Below are 17,108 nucleotides of genomic sequence, written 5' to 3'. Positions count from 1 at the left end.
AACTTCCTAACCCCAGAGCTAAACATGCCATGCATACAGATTATTGAAAATGTAAAAATAAGTGTTTGCTACTTTTGTAATATTTTCTTAAGTCAAATTTCTTTGATGCATTCAAAATAATTAACACCTTCTCTCAATGACTGATTCTCAATGTGATTCACTGTGACTACTTTAATTTTAATACAGCAATATATTTTTTTGGATTTCAAAAAAGTAACTCAAATATTACTTCTTATTTTTAAAAAGTAATGCATTGCTTTACGCATTACTTAGAAAAGTAATATTATAACTTATGTTAATTGTAATATGTTACCCCCAACATGGTTGGTATGTGGATTCATTGTTAAAACAACTGAGTTGCATAGGCTGTACACCGATATCTGTTTGGCTATTGGTTCTAGTTGTTGTTTTATTTTTATATACACACAAATTAAATATATATAAAAATCAGTGGAGTAAAGTAACAAACTACAAATACTCACAGTACTGTAATAGAGTAGTTTTTTGTCTCAGGAATTGTAATTTACTAAGTAGTTTTAAAAAAATGTGTACTTTTATTTTCACTTGAGTACATTTTTAATTGCAGTATTGGTACTTTTACTCCACTTTTTTCCTTCCAGCTGCAGTCACTACTTTATTTTTTCTTGTCTATGAGGATTAGAAAAATCAGTTCTGTGATTTCTGTCTAATCAAATCGTAACATAAATCGTAAAATCATAATGAACTACCTCAAGACATGGCCAATTTAAAATTGCAGCAAACAGTTTGGAAGCATTAAAAGTCCAAAGTCCAAAAAGAAAATGTCCAAAAATATTTACAAAATATATCAAATATTTACACACAATGACCCAGAGAATCACTGATGAGAAGATGACGGATGTTTATTGTTTTATGAACGAAATTGCCTTAAACACCCAGCAGGCACAAGACATCAACATGACATTAAATTGACAATGTGCCTCAACATCATGGGGACGTTGCATTTTGTTTGGAAATTAAAATTTTGTTGAAGTCAAAGTCAGGTTGATGTCAATGTCCAACACCCAACCTTAAATCAATCAAATATCAATGTCTAATGATGTTACAGCTTTACATTGTGTTGACGCTACCACCAAGATGTCTATTAGACTTAGGATTTTAGTTGCCATACCTAACAAATAAATGGCAGTATTTGACATCAATATGACGTCTGTTTAAGATGTTGTATTTTCATCACTTTTTAGCACAACCTAAAATCAACCAATTATCAACGTCATTTGACGTCATTATTGGACATTAAAATAATGTTGTCCTTATAGACGCTGACAAACTTTTTTTTTTTTTGTCACTTGATGTCACAACCTAAATCTAACCTAAAATAAATGTCTTATGCCATTGTGTGCCTGCTGAGCTATAACTAAATGCACTACAGAATGTCATGTTTACACACATTGTTGTGAAATCCACTCATAACCGTTCCTCGTTTGACCACCAGAGAGAGTTATCGCCTGAGTTCTAATTTCCCCAATGCTCGACTGGGACTGATTACATACAGCTGAAACCCATTTCAGACTCTCTATATAAATGCACACATCCTTCACTCGGTGCAAAGTTTTGATTAGCCCCGGCCATCATCTCTGAGCGTTACCCTGTTGTTATCTGTGTATCGACCTGGACTGTCTTACCGTTTCTGAAGGTGTCTGCCTGCCCTGACCACTGCGTAGTTATATTGATTCTATCTGCCAGCCGCCTGCCCCGAATCTCTGCCCGTCTCTCGTTAAAGATTACTCTCTCCTAACCTCGACCCACGCCTGCTCTTCGACTATTCGACTGTTTGTGAGTTTCCACCTGTTATATCTTACTGTTATTAAAGTGTGCAAATGGATCCAGAAATGTCTGATGAATCATTACTGAAAGCTTCGCCACAAGATGATCCAGCAACTCTACTACAGTTATCGTCCGAATTAACCACTCAGGGAGCCCAGTTAGCCCTTCATCGACAACAACTGGTACGACTGACCACTTTAACCGAGGAGCTTGTTCAAGCTCTACAACGGCTACATGTCGCACCTGTTAACCCCTCGACCGCTCCTTCTCCCCCTCCTCCGTCGCCTCTCAGTGTGCCCCTCGATCCCATGCCACAGCCTGCAGTAGATCCCAGATTGGCTTTCCCACATAAATTTGACGGCAATCCCTCCAAATGTAAGGGATTTTTACTTCAATGTTCATTATTTGTTGATCAACAACCGTTTCTTTACCCCACTGATTCCAGCCGAATCACCTTTGTATACGCTCTGCTTTCTGGAAAAGCCCTGGAATGGGCTACAGCTATATGGAAGCCGGAGGGTAACACTTTTATATCCTTTAAGGATTTCCTGACACAGTTTCGAGCAGTGTTTGAACACCCCGCCGATGGGAAGAGCCCCGGAGAGCAGCTGTTGACACTTGTTCAGGGAGGCGAACAGCAGCTGAGTATGCACTCGCCTTTCGTACATTGGCAGCCCAAACAACTGGGGTGAGGACCCTCTTAAGCTGTTTTTTCGTAAGGGATTATCTGCTGAATTACAGTCAGAACTGGCTTGTCGCGAAGAGGGCAAAACTCTTAGTGAATTGATTGAAATCACAATCCAACTGGATAATCTCATCAGAGCACGCTGTGTACCAAAGCTGCGACGCCTCCCTGATCTCGAACCGACGCAGAATGAACCCATGCAACTCAGTTACACTCAGTTAACTCCGGAGGAGTGCGAACGCAGATTGCAGAACCATCTCTGTCTATATTGCGGAGAATCTGGGCATCGACGCATTAATTGCACGGTCCGTCCAGCTCGATTGGTGAGTCTACCATCTTCTAACATATCAAGTTTAACTATTCGAGTAAGCATGTCTCAGGTGGATTGGGGTATTGATTGTACAGCCCTCATTGATTCAGGTGCCGCTGGTAATTTTATGTCATGGGAATTTGCTAGATGTCATAAGTTAACGTTGCTACCATGTGAATCTGTGCTTGCAGTGGAAGCGCTAGACGGACGTCCTATTGGAAATGGAAGGATCCAGCATGTCACGACATCCCTTAATTTACAAATCGGGGCGCTACATAAGGAAAGGATCAATTTCTATATAATTCAACCATCTAGACATCCTGTAATTCTCGGCTTACCCTGGCTGCGCCAGCACGACCCTCACATTTCCTGTTAGAAGGGGCAAATACTCCAGTGGGGCTCGACTTGTTTACATCAATGACTTGATGAGATCACTAAGCTTCCTGTCCAGACAATAAGTATACAGTCCCTTCAAGATCAAGAGTTTACCACATTACCAACAGTATATTCTAATTTGACCGAGATGTTCAGCCAGCAAAGCGCTACTCACTACCACCTCATCGCCCCTATGACTGTGCAATTGAGCTGCTGCCAGGTATGATACCCCCCAAGGGAAGAATATTTCCACTGTCTCAGCCCGAGTCAGAAGCCATGAACTCCTACATCCAGGAAGAACTAAAAAAAGGATTCATTCGCCTATCTACTTCACCGGCGGCGGCCGGTTTCTTTTTCGTTTAGAAAAAAGATGGTAATCTGCGTCCATGCATTGATTATCGTGGTCTCAATGAGATCACAGTCAAATATAAATATCCCCTTCCTCTGGTACCAGCAGCCCTAGAACAACTACGTCAGGCTAAAATCTATACCAAACTCGACTTGCGGAGTGCCTATAATCTAATACGGATAAAGCAGGGAGACGAGTGGAAGACCGGGTTTTCCACCACCAGGGGGCACTATGAATACACCGTGATGCCCTTCGAGCTGGCCAACAGTCCATCCGTCTTTCAGGCATTTATGAATGATGTCTTCCGTGACATGCTGGATCGGTGGGTAATCATCTATATAGACGACATTCTGATCTACTCTAATACTATGGAGGAACACATCCAACATGTAAGAGCAGTGTTACAGAGGCTTATTCACCATGACCTTTATGCAAAATTTGAAAAATGTGAGTTCCATCTGACAAGTGTCTTTCCTGGGCTACATTATCAGCACGGAAGGAGTTACCATGGATGAGAGAAAGGTAACTGCCGTACAGGAGTGGCCACTCCCCCAGACTTTAAAGCAGCTACAACGCTTCCTGGGCTTCGCAAACTTCTATAGAGGATTTATTAGAAACTTCAGTATCCTAGCGGCTCCCCTCACCTCAATGACTAAACGCAGTCACGCTAAGTTAATCTGACAACCCGAAGCTATACAGGCCTTCTCAGTGCTAAAGGAGAAATTCACCTCCGCGCCAGTGTTACATCATCCTAATCCCGAACTACCTTTTGTGGTGGAAGTAGATGCCTCCAACACAGGAGTAGGGGCGGTACTCTCTCAGCACCAGGACATCCCCGAGAAGATGTATCCATGCGCCTTCTTCTCAATCAAGTTGAACGTAACTATGACGTCGGTAACAGGGAACTCCTAGCTATCAAGCTTGCACTGGAGGAATGGCTACATTGGTCAGAGGCTACATTGGTTACCGTTTCTGAAGCTATCTGCCTGCCCTGACCACTGCGTAGTTATATTGATTCCATCTGCCAGCCGCCTGCCCCGAATCTCTGCCTGTCTCTCGTTAAAGATTACTCTCTCCTAACCTCGACCCACGCATGCTCTTCGACTATTCTACTGGAAAGTTCCCATTTAATCTTATGTTTTTGAGTTTCCACCTGTTATATCTTACTGTTATTAAAGTGTGCAAATGGATCCAGAAATGTCTGATGAATCATTACACACATCCCCAAATAACAAGTAAATGCATAAGCTTTTTAGAGCATAATACTCATTACTCCTGAGCACTTTTGTAAAGGTTACTTTTTACTCATACTTTGAGTAATATTCACAACAGATACTTTTACTCTTCTTGCACTACATTTTTAGGCAAGTAATGGTACTTTTACTTAAGTATGATTTTTCAGTACTCTTTACACCTCTAATAAAAATACAAATAGACATAAGAAGGATATGCCATTCATTATTCACCCAACAAGAACTGAAATAAATTCATGAAATAAACAAAGTTTATGAAATTGAAAAATGTGTATGGTACATAATGGTAGGATTTGTGGCAGGGCATGTCTTTAAAAAAAGTAAAAAAGTAAAAAAAAAAAAAAAAATAAGTGTGATGATTATTGACACATTCTAATACCCAAGCAAGTTTATAATTAATTAACATTGTTAATTTATATTAGGTTTATAATGGTTTAATTGTGTTATTTTAGGAGCAGCACATAGCAAATATTATTTAAAATTCATATTATTCTGTGAATTATGCAGTTGGTATGTTAATATTAATTTTAAAATAACTGAGTTGCATCTTATTTATTTATGCACTTATCCATTTATATAGAAGAAATGTGTTGCAGAGAAAGCCACGGATATTTACTTTTGAGCATTAAGGCTATAAATATTTTCTGCACAAAAACACATTTTTCTTTCTAAACTTAATTTCCTCTTTTTGTCCTATGTTTGTCTCCTGAATCAAAAGGTAAAGTTATAGCTGCAAGATGTTCAATTATACATGCATAGTGGTATTTATCTGAAAGACTAGTTGGGTAGCAAATATCAAGTTGGGGCCAGAAACACTGGGATAAACAGCTTTGGAAAATAAAGACTGGATCATGTGGCAATAATAAAGCTGCGGCAATGGTGTCAAAAATCATAAAGTCTGCTGTTTTGTCATGCAATGCCATGCACAATGTTGCATAAATGCTTCATAAAGCTGTCATGTTTGGTTAATGCATGTTTTACCGTCAACTGAACACACATATATAATTTATCACTGAGGTTATATCCATGCCAAGCATAGTGGAAGGAGAGAGATCAATGAGCCAGAATCAATCATCTGTAAAACAGTTTGAGCGGTTTATTTATTTATTTCAATTAATTATTTGTGATAATGACCTGTACTTAGCTGACTGTAATTTAGAACAGATAATACAGCAGGTTTAATGAATAATAGATAAATAATAGAGTAAATGAAATATTTTTGTAGAATTGTGCCAATTTCCCAAGCTTATCGAATAACTATAAAGCGATAACTTTCAAATTGTTTGCATTTTGCAGAATTAGTGACTTAAATAACCATTTTAGTTTGTGTGTGTGTAGAAAAGGAAAATAATCCATCCATAGACTGCTAATCTATCTATCTATCTATCTATCTATCTATTTGTTATTACTGTTATTGTCAAACAACGTTGTTCTGTTAGCTTCATCAAACATGCACCTTTTAGAGCCAAAAGGCAAAACTGTCAAGTTACTGGTCAATCCATGTTCCTATTCTCACATATCGTCATGAGCTTTGGGACGAGATCTCGGATACAAGCAGCCAAAATGAGTTTCCTTTGCAGGGTGGCAGGGCGCACCCTTATAGATAGGTGAGGAGCTCCGTCTCTCAGGAAGAGTAGAGCCGCTGCTTCTTCACATCAAGAGAAGTCAGCTGAGGTGGCCTGGGCCTACCTAGGGAAGTATTGCCACCAAGAGGAAGCCTCAGGGAAGACCCAGGACATGCTTGAGGGACTATGTCTATCGGATGGCATAGGAACGCCTCAGGAACCCCCAGAGGAGCTGGAGGAAGTGTCTGGGGAGAGAGAAGTCTGGGGTTCTCTCCTGAGACAGCTGCCCCTGCAACCCAGCACCCGAAAAAGTAGATGAAAATGAGTGAATGTAAATTATATAGTTCCTTTTTTATATTTTAATTCAGTTCACCAACCCTGTTTCTGTAGGCACACCAACAGTACACATTTTAATGTCTCCCTTATTGACCTATTCATTTCAGGTTTTGGAGTTTCTAATGTTCTGATGAGTTGATTCAGGTGTGTTTGATTCAGGTGTGTTTGAAAATGTGTACTGCTGATAAAATGTGTAGATGTCAAATGGATGTCAAGGTTTTTGCATCAAATAAAATTGCATTTTTTACTTGTTTTTATCTGCTGGGACATTACATACAAATATTTCATATAAACAATAAAACCACTCTATTTTCCACCAAAGACCTAAATAAATATTTGGTTTTGACTGATCAATTAAAATAAAGCATTACAAAGAGCTGCGTAATAATGTTATTTAATAGCCGTGCTCGCCTCATTTCAGGTCACTGATGAATCCTCATTAGTCAAAGCCATTCAAGTGCTTGTCTACTTGTCTTGATATAATTTGTCCTCAATTATACGGTATACGCTTTGAGCCAAATTCATCTGTTCATCTATGCTGTGCTGAGGCTAATCCTTTTCTGTCTTTGTGCCTTCAAAATGGCTTTTGCTAATTGATGAAAGCAAGCAAATTTTGCGGCCAAATTGTTTTCCTTGTTCAGGAAGCACCAGAGGCGATTTAAGCACAAACACTCAGTCCTCTGCAAACGCTTGATGCACCAGGAACATAATGTATATTTTTTTTGTGTTGTCTTTGGGATTCGGCTTCCTCAAAACTGTCAGCCCAGCTATGAAAGACCAAATCATCTCTCTTGGCTAGCGTCAAAGCAGAACATCCAGCATAAAAAAAAGAAAGAAGGAAAAAACAATAGAGCATGATTTACTCCCACAGCTCATTATATACAAAGATTTGTTCACAAACACAATAATTCACTTACATATAAATGTGAGACGGGGGTAAAACAAAGGCCACAGCTCTTACCATCGCAAATAAAAAAATCTTTAAAAAAGAGATTCTTTTTTTTCTGCCAAAGCCCAATCTTCCTATTAAAAACTACAGTGCACTTTAAGATTAATAGAACGAACGGCTCAAACTGATGTTTCTATTTATCAGATCTGACTTTACAATCTGCAGTCCATCTGAAAGCATTTCATTTTGTAAGTGTTTTCCTTAAGTTTGCTGTAAAGATTTGATGGGATTGCCATTTCATCGATCTTTTCTTGTTTGGCGTTTATTGTGCTTTCATTTTAATTTTTTTACAATGCTGAATTACTGCTCTCACTATTAAAAAGATTCAAAAAGCTTTCGGTCTTCTACAGAGGAGGTGAAATCTGTAATATCCTATGACAGGCTCGTTCTGTCATGGCTTTAAGGAATGGATGAGAGTGCAATGATGAAATGAGGAATAGAGGAAAGCCAAGGGCCTGCATGTGACACGTGAATTCTTGTTAAGGCGAATCTTAAATGCACGCGCAAAAGGGGAAAGTGAGTAGAAGAGAGACTGTTGGGAAATCAGTGAAGAAGAGGTTTATGAATAAGTGATGAGAGACAAGCAGAATCTCAGAATACAGTGTGTAATTTAGAGATGTTCGCAGCACATATAAATATACTGTATTGCTGACTGCCGACTTTGCCTAGTAAGACATGTTGCTGGAACAAGAATCTAGTCTTTTCTGCACAAGTTGACAAGATTTTTGAGCTTTTTATTTGAAGAAAGATTTTACCCCATCAGCTCTTTTCTGTGGAACAAAAAGTGTGAATAATTGGCTGTGTTTTTTTCTTTCTCTCTAAACAACAAGAGTTCATAGATCAGAGAGCAGACATTCAGTATGTGACAGATTACATTTAATTGAGTGGAGTAGATTATAAAGTAGGTACTTTCACTCAAAATTCACTCACTCATTTTCATTTAATTAACCTAGTGGTGTATAATATTGGATTAATATAAGTAATAGTGATTGAGTGTATGGGTAAGCTCACACAAAGTCTATCCGCACATAAATCTGTAGATTTTTAGCCTATCATTGAGTCTATTTATTAACTTGTGTAAATGTGTGTAAATTTATATTTATTAAGTTTTTTTATATATTATTTTAGTAATAGTACTAGCTAATATGTAAATGTTCTTTTTTTTTTTTTTTACAATGTTTGTAAAGTCATATTTTCTGTCTAAAAAAAAGTGGAACTAATTGAATTTGCATTCTAAACATTCAATATAAGTATAAAAGGTATTCTTTTTTATTTCATATATTAGGTTTTTAGTTAAGATAATCATTCCACAAAAATCCGCAGATTTTTTACAAAAAAATTTTCCACAGAATCTTCTTCACAGAAATAGCGAAAAATGTCCACATTTGGCCCAAGGTATGGGGAAAAATCAAATTTGGGTCCCAATGAGCACCGTAGTGTAATGCGTTGACGCTCTTACCACAAAGCTGTTGTTGATGACAAAAGCAAACTTTTTAGTACAATCTTAATTTTTTTTCTGATATTGATATCTGATATTTCAGATTTTTTTCACCGGATTCTGTTATTGAATTTGTTTCCTTTATATTAAACTAAAAACACACATAAAAAAATGAAAATATAGTTGTTTATCATGCGCTGCGGCAAATGCATTGGAAATGAAATTAGAAACAACCTCTGCACAGTAATTGTAATCCAAAAAAAAAGAGAGATCTGTAGGAGTGTTGGCCATGTTCCTTTAATAGAGTAATTCGTTATAGTTAGATACTTCTCACAAATAGTAACTGGGTTAGTAAAGTAGGTTACATACTGTAATTATAAAAGTAACTAATTACAAGGGAAAGTAATTATTGTGTTACTTTAAAAAAATAAATATAATTTGGTAAATAATTATAAATTAAATAAATAAACAAAAAACGTCTACACTAAGATTTTTGTGGGACAATATAAGAGACAATAATCGAATTCAACACATTAAAAATATTAGAACATAGTTTAAAGTATTCCTTATATTTACAGTTTGCAAAAGCTACCTTTGAACGTGTTAGAATTTCCATCGTTTTGACTCCTGGTCATTGGTGTGTGTGACTGACTCACTACTCTGCCTCTGAGCTAATCTAATCTAATCTAAGCTAATCATCACATTCTCAGTTACACTACATTCACAGACACATCAATCATCATCACTGGTTGGTTATATGTCCCACCCCAGCCCTGAACACACGCACACCAGTGAAAGAGAGATCCTATGGCTGAGAGAGATACTGCTTGCATGAAAATTGCTTTAGTGTTCTCAATTATAGTAACACACTATTGTTGTCAGTAACGGCACCAGTGTTGTAACTAGGGAAACAGTAATTTATTAATTTACTCATTACTGAAAAAGGTGGTTCATTCCGCTGCGGTGACCCCTGGTTAATAAATGGACAAAGCTGAAAAGAAAACAAACTAATGAATGAATTACTGAAATAATTATCGCCATTAGTAACGCTGTTTATTTGTAGTGCCGTTATTCCCATCACTCATTACTAGCGTCAGCTAATTGTTTATTTAAATTAAAGTTATAACATGGTGACAATATGAATTGCAAACATTATCATTTTGCTTTGGGAAATTATGCCACATAAAACAAGCCTGCAGAAAACTGTTGACAGGCTGAATAAAAATGCAAAAAAGTAAAAATAAAAAAATTAAAAAAGTATTTCTCTGCCAGCAGATGGTTAGAGCTTAGAGACCAGTAATAATTCCATAATAAACAGTGAACTGCAGGTGTTGTTTTATGTTTCAAATGCAATGGAAAGTGTGGCGCAATAGTCAAACATTTTCATTTTGTGCAATATATAAATTGCAATACCTGGGTTCACTACAGGAAGGCACAGGATCGCATGAGAATACCGGACCAAGACTGGATACATTTGGAAGGTCACATGCCGAAAAATATACATATATATTGTGATGGCCAGTGTGGCACACATTGAGAGTAAGGCAAGCACAGACACACGCACACTATACACATTAATTTAAGCTTATTTATTCGTTTAGTTAAATGAAGTTATTTATATTTCATCTCTTTCATATCTGATTTTAATAAGACACATAGACCATTTCTGTTTCTCATTACTTTTCTTTATTATTCACAGTACGTTCATTACTATTTTGGGTGCACACAAAATTAGTTATGTGTACTGTATGTTTTGTTAATTTAGTTTTCTTTTGAGCCGACGAGGAACAGAGTTTCCGGGTGTGGTCCGACAAACTAAAGGGCCAACGTGCCACCAAGTGCCATCTTTTGGTTCTGCCAGCCGATACCATTGGCTAAATGGCTTGGAGGGAGAGCTGATGTTTAGTTTAACTTTATTAATGATTTGCAGTGTTTGTTTGTTCAGATTTATATTTAGTTTTGCTTTTATTAAGACGTTATTTAACTATTATTTAGATAATTAGTTAGATATTTTGCTTAATTTATTGTTGTTGTATATTATCTGTTTTTGTCTCCCCCTTCTTGTTTAGTGTGGACTAGTCCCTCTGGTAAAAATGTGCTCTGTCTTGTCATTTCATGGAGTTCTGTTTTTGGTTTAGACATGATTAGTTTGGTTTGAACTCAGTTTTGTTTTCTTTGTTTAATTTACTAATCTTTCAATTGATTTAATTGTTTTATTTTTTTGTTAACTTTTTTGATTTTATTAAAAATTAATGATTTGAAAATCTTCTTTTTGTATGCCTAACCCTAACCCTTATATATATATATATACAGTTCTGTTTGGTTCCCAAATCCGATTAGCTTATAGCTCTGCGATATTCTGCAATAACAGCACCCTCCAGTACAGTACAGCCTCCTCACTTTATTCTTCTGTATAACTCCGCCCACAGAGAGTGACAGCAGATCAATAAACAATACAGTTTGACAAATATTGCAGCTGGTGGACAACATGATGTACTTTTGAGGCTTTTAAGGCAATAATGTAGTTGTTTAGATTGCATCCATGCAGTTTATTTATAAGGATAGTGCCTATTTTAAATATTTATAATTTTAGACATACAGCGCATCGGCCACCATTAGCCAGTCCAACTGAGCAAAGCAAAGACGGTTGATGTTCACAAGATGGCGACAGAAACTGCATCATAAGCCCTTAGAGGAAAAAAAGATCAGCATATTTCCAAGCTACAGCTGATCAAATCATTAACAAATGGGTAAGGGATGGAAGAAAATAGTTCCTCATACAAAAAGACTCCATGTTTTATTTCCTTTTTTAAATACAGGTTTATGCCGTCAAACTGTTGTATAAACGAAATATTACACACACACACACACACACACACACACACACACACACACACACACACACACACACACACACACACATATATATATATATATATATATATATATATATATATATATATATATATATATATAAACATATTTATGTATATATATATATTTATATATGATATGTGATGCCAGTGGTATGGAAAATGATTAGTTTTCATGAAATAAAATTAATGCATAAAATTAAATCATGTTAAAAAAAAAAGTTTAAAAAAAAATCGGAGTATTTATTTTTAGAAGAGTTCTTTGTACTTTACTTTTAGCAACGCTATGTAACAGTACTTTTACTGGGGTACAAATTTCAGTATTCTTTCCACCTCTGCCAATTATCATCTCCAGTCACACATTTTAGAATTGAATTAGATTGGAAACAATATTGTCATAAAAAATAATAATAAAAATAAAAATAAATAAATAAATAATTAAATTGTATTTATTGTACTTTGCATCGTAAATAGTGGAAAACATACTTAATATAAATGTATATTTTGGATAAATTTTGACAGTTTCATGTATTTGTTTTTATACTGTCAGCTCATACCCTAGTCAGTGTTATGTTTAGGAGTTCTATATTACTTACCAAAAAAAAAAAAAAAGTCATACATTTAATACAAAGATTTTCCAGAAACAGCAATATTGCTGCATAGCTGAACCATCCTTCAGCGATATTGGAAAACATATAATTAAAGGTGTAGGCTGTAAGATCACATGGCAAATTAATGTGATAAGTTATGATCTGTGATAGCCTGCAGTTCCAGGCAAATTTGTGATGTTGTTTTGTAATCTTCCTTTAAACATTTGTTTGATGTTAGAAGTAAGTACTACTTGCACTTTAGGTGAATTAATGGCTAATTTGTAGTAACTCATTTGTACATTTTCAAAAACCATTTTCATACAAGAGACTGCACATATTTATACAAATTAGCCACTAATTACCAATACTGTAAAATGTTTCCCTGTGAGATTGGGCTGGAATTGCTTAACTTGTAACTATTTTGGTTATTTGTGCATTTGGGAAACACTCCTGACTGTGTTTTGTTTATGATTGTGTTACATCATGACCCATTTTTTATGATTCGATATGTACAGGTAAATTGAATCTTGCTGCATCTCTCCTAGTTTGACAAGAACGACAAAACTGTCTGACAAGAACATTTTTGAAGGAACAAAACAAGGCTCTGCTTAGAAAAATAATAACATCGACCACTGTGATTTAAATCTACATACATGTTTTTAATTTTCTTTAACAAGACCTAAAGGTATTTCAACAATAAGCAGTGGTCTATTATTAGGTTCCCCTCAATGATTAAACCATTTTCTTTGATCTGCATCCTGAATGTTTAAATGCTACTTTTATTGACCACAAAGTGACACCAAACACTCACAAAAATACCCTTGAGATTAATTTGGCTGCTCCTTAGTGTAAACTCTCTATGTCCTATAGATTTAATGCTTTATTATATTTAATTTGGGGAAAAAAATATGAACACTTACAGTACATGAGAGTGCTGACAATGAGTTGTTACTGGCTTCCATCTAAACCACAGAGCTATTTTCCCTCACGCTGCAGTTAAACATGAAATCTGGAGTGTCAGTGTATGTGTGCGCTTGCAGAAAGCCTTGTGTCAATACATCAGTAATCACAGATGACTGCCTCCTCTGCTTCCCCTTTATGACACCATGCCATTTTCTCACTCTCAGCTGCTGAAAGAAATGAAAGGCGCAGGTGGGGAGTGAGAAGGGAGTGCTTCAAAATGCACAGGATCCTGTAATGAGTGTTTAGCGTATCAAAAGGTCCACCCCTTTTTTTCTGTAGGATGAACCAAATGCATTTGTTGTGCCCCCTCTCCCACTGTTCAGTGCCATCAAATTCCCGTTTTAGGATAATGAAGACGCAGCTCATTGGACTGGAAGGTGGGAGGTGACAGACGGGGCAACTCAAACCTCCATATGGCCACAAGAACACCATCACCTCACCTTCACCACCCCATCAACCACACTGATCCAGGACCTCATCGCCTCCTCATCCTCTAAAACAGGCCCTTATCATTTAGGAATAAATTGACACATGCAGTTTGGTTTAGTGATGTGGTAGTTTACTCAAATAAAAACATTGAATTTAAATTTTACAATTTTATAGGAAGTCAATTATTCATTCATTCATTTTTTTTTTCATTTTCACCGACAACTTATCCAGCATAATTAACCAGCGGATGCCCTTCCAGCTGCAACCCATCACTGCGAAACACCCATTCACTTTTATTCACACACATACACTACGACCAATTTAGCTTACCTAATTTACTTACAGTGCATGTCTTTATACTTGTGGCTAAAACCGAAGCACCCGGTGAAAACCCACATGAACACAGAGAGAACAAGCAAACTCCACAGAGAAATGCCAACAGATTCAGCAGAGGCATGAACCAGTGACCTTCTTGCTGTGATGCGACAGTGCTATCCACTGCGCCACCCATTATAGGAAGTCATTTTACCATTTAATCTATTTTAAATAAAATAAAATAAAAAACACTGGTGTGGAAAATTTCTAATAAATGTACTGTCATCGGTTCTAAAGACAGTTATTTATTTACTGAAATATCTAATGACAAGGATAGCTAGAATTTTGTTTTAGTATGAAAAAAAAATATTTACATTTACTTTTGCAAGTACTGGGTTGCGGCTCGAAGGGCAACTGCTACGTAAAAACCTGTGCCAAAGCAGTTGGCGGCTCATTCTGCTGTGGCAACCTCTGGTAAATCAGGGGATACGCTGAAGTATGAATGACAACACATTTACTTGGAATAAGTTAAATATCAGTATTCAGTCACTTTATTCATTTTCCTTTAGCTTAGTAAATCAGCTTAGAGACTTAGAGAAACTTGTTGATGCTTTTATCAGCAGCAGGGTGGATTACTGTAATAGACTCCTCACCGCCTTCTTAAAAAGACAGTCAGACAGTTGCAGCTCATCCAGAACGCTGCGGTCAGGATTCTAACAACAACAAGAAAATCAGAGCACAACACACTTGTCCTCAGGTCTTTACACTGGCTCCCAGGTACATTCAGAATAGATTTTAAAGTATCATTACTGGTCTATATATCACTAAATGGCCTAGGACCTCAATACATTACAGATAAGCTCACTGAATACAAACCTAACAGATCACTCAGATCACTAGGAAAAAGTTAATTAAAAAGTCCAAAAGTTCAGTCATAGCAGGGTGAATTTGCCTTCAGCCACTTCCCCAACAACTACTCTGGCATATGTTTTACGCATGCAGTGGATGCCCTTCAAGTTGCAACCCAGTACAGGGAAACGTCCATAAACTCTATCATTCACACACGCACCCATACACTATGGCCCATTTAGTTCATCCATTTAGAACATGCAAACTCAATACAGACATGCCAACAACTGGCCCAGCTAGGTGAGGTGACCGTGCTAACCACTGAGCCACTGTGCCACCCCTATTATTCCATTTGTGATATTTACACGTTTCTAATCTTCTAATCTAAAAACAAACCTAGTAATATAAAGTACATTTTAATAGAAAATTATTGACTTGGTCAGCATATTTATTTTGTAACTAAATTAAGGGTCCATTAGTTAATGTTAGTTGATGTATTTACTAACATCAAGAATGAATAATCTTGTAAAGCATTTATTAATCATAGTTTAACATGAAGTAGTTCATTATTCAAATCTAAATTTGAGCTTGTTAATATGAACACTTGGAGTTAAAATAAGCTAATATAAACTAATGTAATTTAACTTGTATAACATTAACTAAGGTTAACAAACATGAACAATTATTGTATTAAATGTATTAATAAGTGTTTGTTTATGTTAGTAAATACATTAACTAACATTAACTAATGGACCATTATTTTAAAGGATTACCATTTATTGTGTGTGTGTGTGTGTGTGTGTGTGTGTGTGTGTGTGTGTGTGTGTGTGTGTGTGTGTGTGTGTGTGTGTGTGTGTGTGTGTGTGTGTGTGTGTTGTGTGTGTGTTGGGACCAAATGAACAAATTGTGTTGATGTAACTACTCAATATATATTTTCCAGCATGCTTTGCATGGGATTGCATTAAGAGGAAAACAAAAATGTTTAACAGCTACTTGTCAGTATTTTAAAGGGCACCTATGATGATAATCATTTTTGGAAGCAGTTTGGACAGAACTGTGTGTGGGTATAGTGTGCCCACTATCATATTGAAGCGTTATAAACACAATAAGTCTCTTTAAAAAAAAAAAAAATATATATATATATATATATATATATATATATATATATATATATATATATATATATATATATATATATATATATATATATATATAAATTCCTGACATTAAAACAGGACACAAAGCCCTCCTAATTTGAGGCCCACCACAATGTGATGCCCATTAAATTGATTGACCGACATCATGATTTTATAATGACATGTATACACATACCCACATAATTTTTTTTTTTTGCAAATAAACTGGGATTAAAATAATTGTTCCAATTATCTGTGATTTTTTGATTTATTAGCATGAAGCAGTTTTAAAACAACATGTTTGTAGTAAAGACAGTATAATTGCTATCTAGTTTGTGTGTGTGTGTGTGTGTGTGTGTGTGTGTGTGTGTGTGTGTTGGTTTATGTGATTTACGAAGACATTTCATATGAATACACGCCACATTATGAGGACATTTTCAATTATGAGGACATGGTCGGAGTCCTCATAATTTTAGCAATGTAGAAGTGCTTCTTTAATGTAGAAGAGCTCAAATCCAAAATTTCTCCACATGACTTTATAGTTCACATAAACCTGATTTTGTGTATTACGTGTGTATTCGACATGCGCCCCTGTAGCCCGGACTGGGTACTGCATCCCCTCATTAATTATGCATGCGAGTGTATGAAATCGCGGCATGTGATTGGCTGACCATCAAACGTCCTCATAATAACTGTATCTGTCAAACATCTGTGTAAACAATAATGATTAAAAAATAGTTTTAAATATGTATAAATATGAATTACGTTCTAATTAAATAATAAAAATCCCCCACTACCTTTATAAGATCAATAAAGAAAAAAATGCCTGTTATTGGCCAATCGCCACCACCTGACTCAATCAATTCCGCGCTGGACAGATGGATATC

General features: G+C 36.2%; 1 long non-coding RNA gene across 1 annotated transcript; it reads left to right on the top strand.

Annotated features, from left to right (window-relative positions):
- Window positions 1-2,405: 2,405 nt before the first annotated feature.
- On the top strand, window positions 2,406-5,128 carry LOC147840816 (uncharacterized). Its single transcript, XR_015507390.1, has 2 exons — window positions 2,406-2,814; window positions 2,993-5,128. It is a non-coding gene; the product is annotated as an uncharacterized LOC147840816 (long non-coding RNA).
- Window positions 5,129-17,108: the final 11,980 nt, after the last annotated feature.

Source organism: Danio rerio, chromosome 14 (assembly GCF_052040795.2).
Source record: "Danio rerio strain M-AB ecotype USA chromosome 14, GRCz13ab, whole genome shotgun sequence".
NCBI classification, from domain to species: domain Eukaryota; kingdom Metazoa; phylum Chordata; class Actinopteri; order Cypriniformes; family Danionidae; genus Danio; species Danio rerio.
The sequence above is the reverse complement of the archived record's forward strand: the minus strand, read 5'-3'. Positions and strand labels throughout refer to the sequence as shown.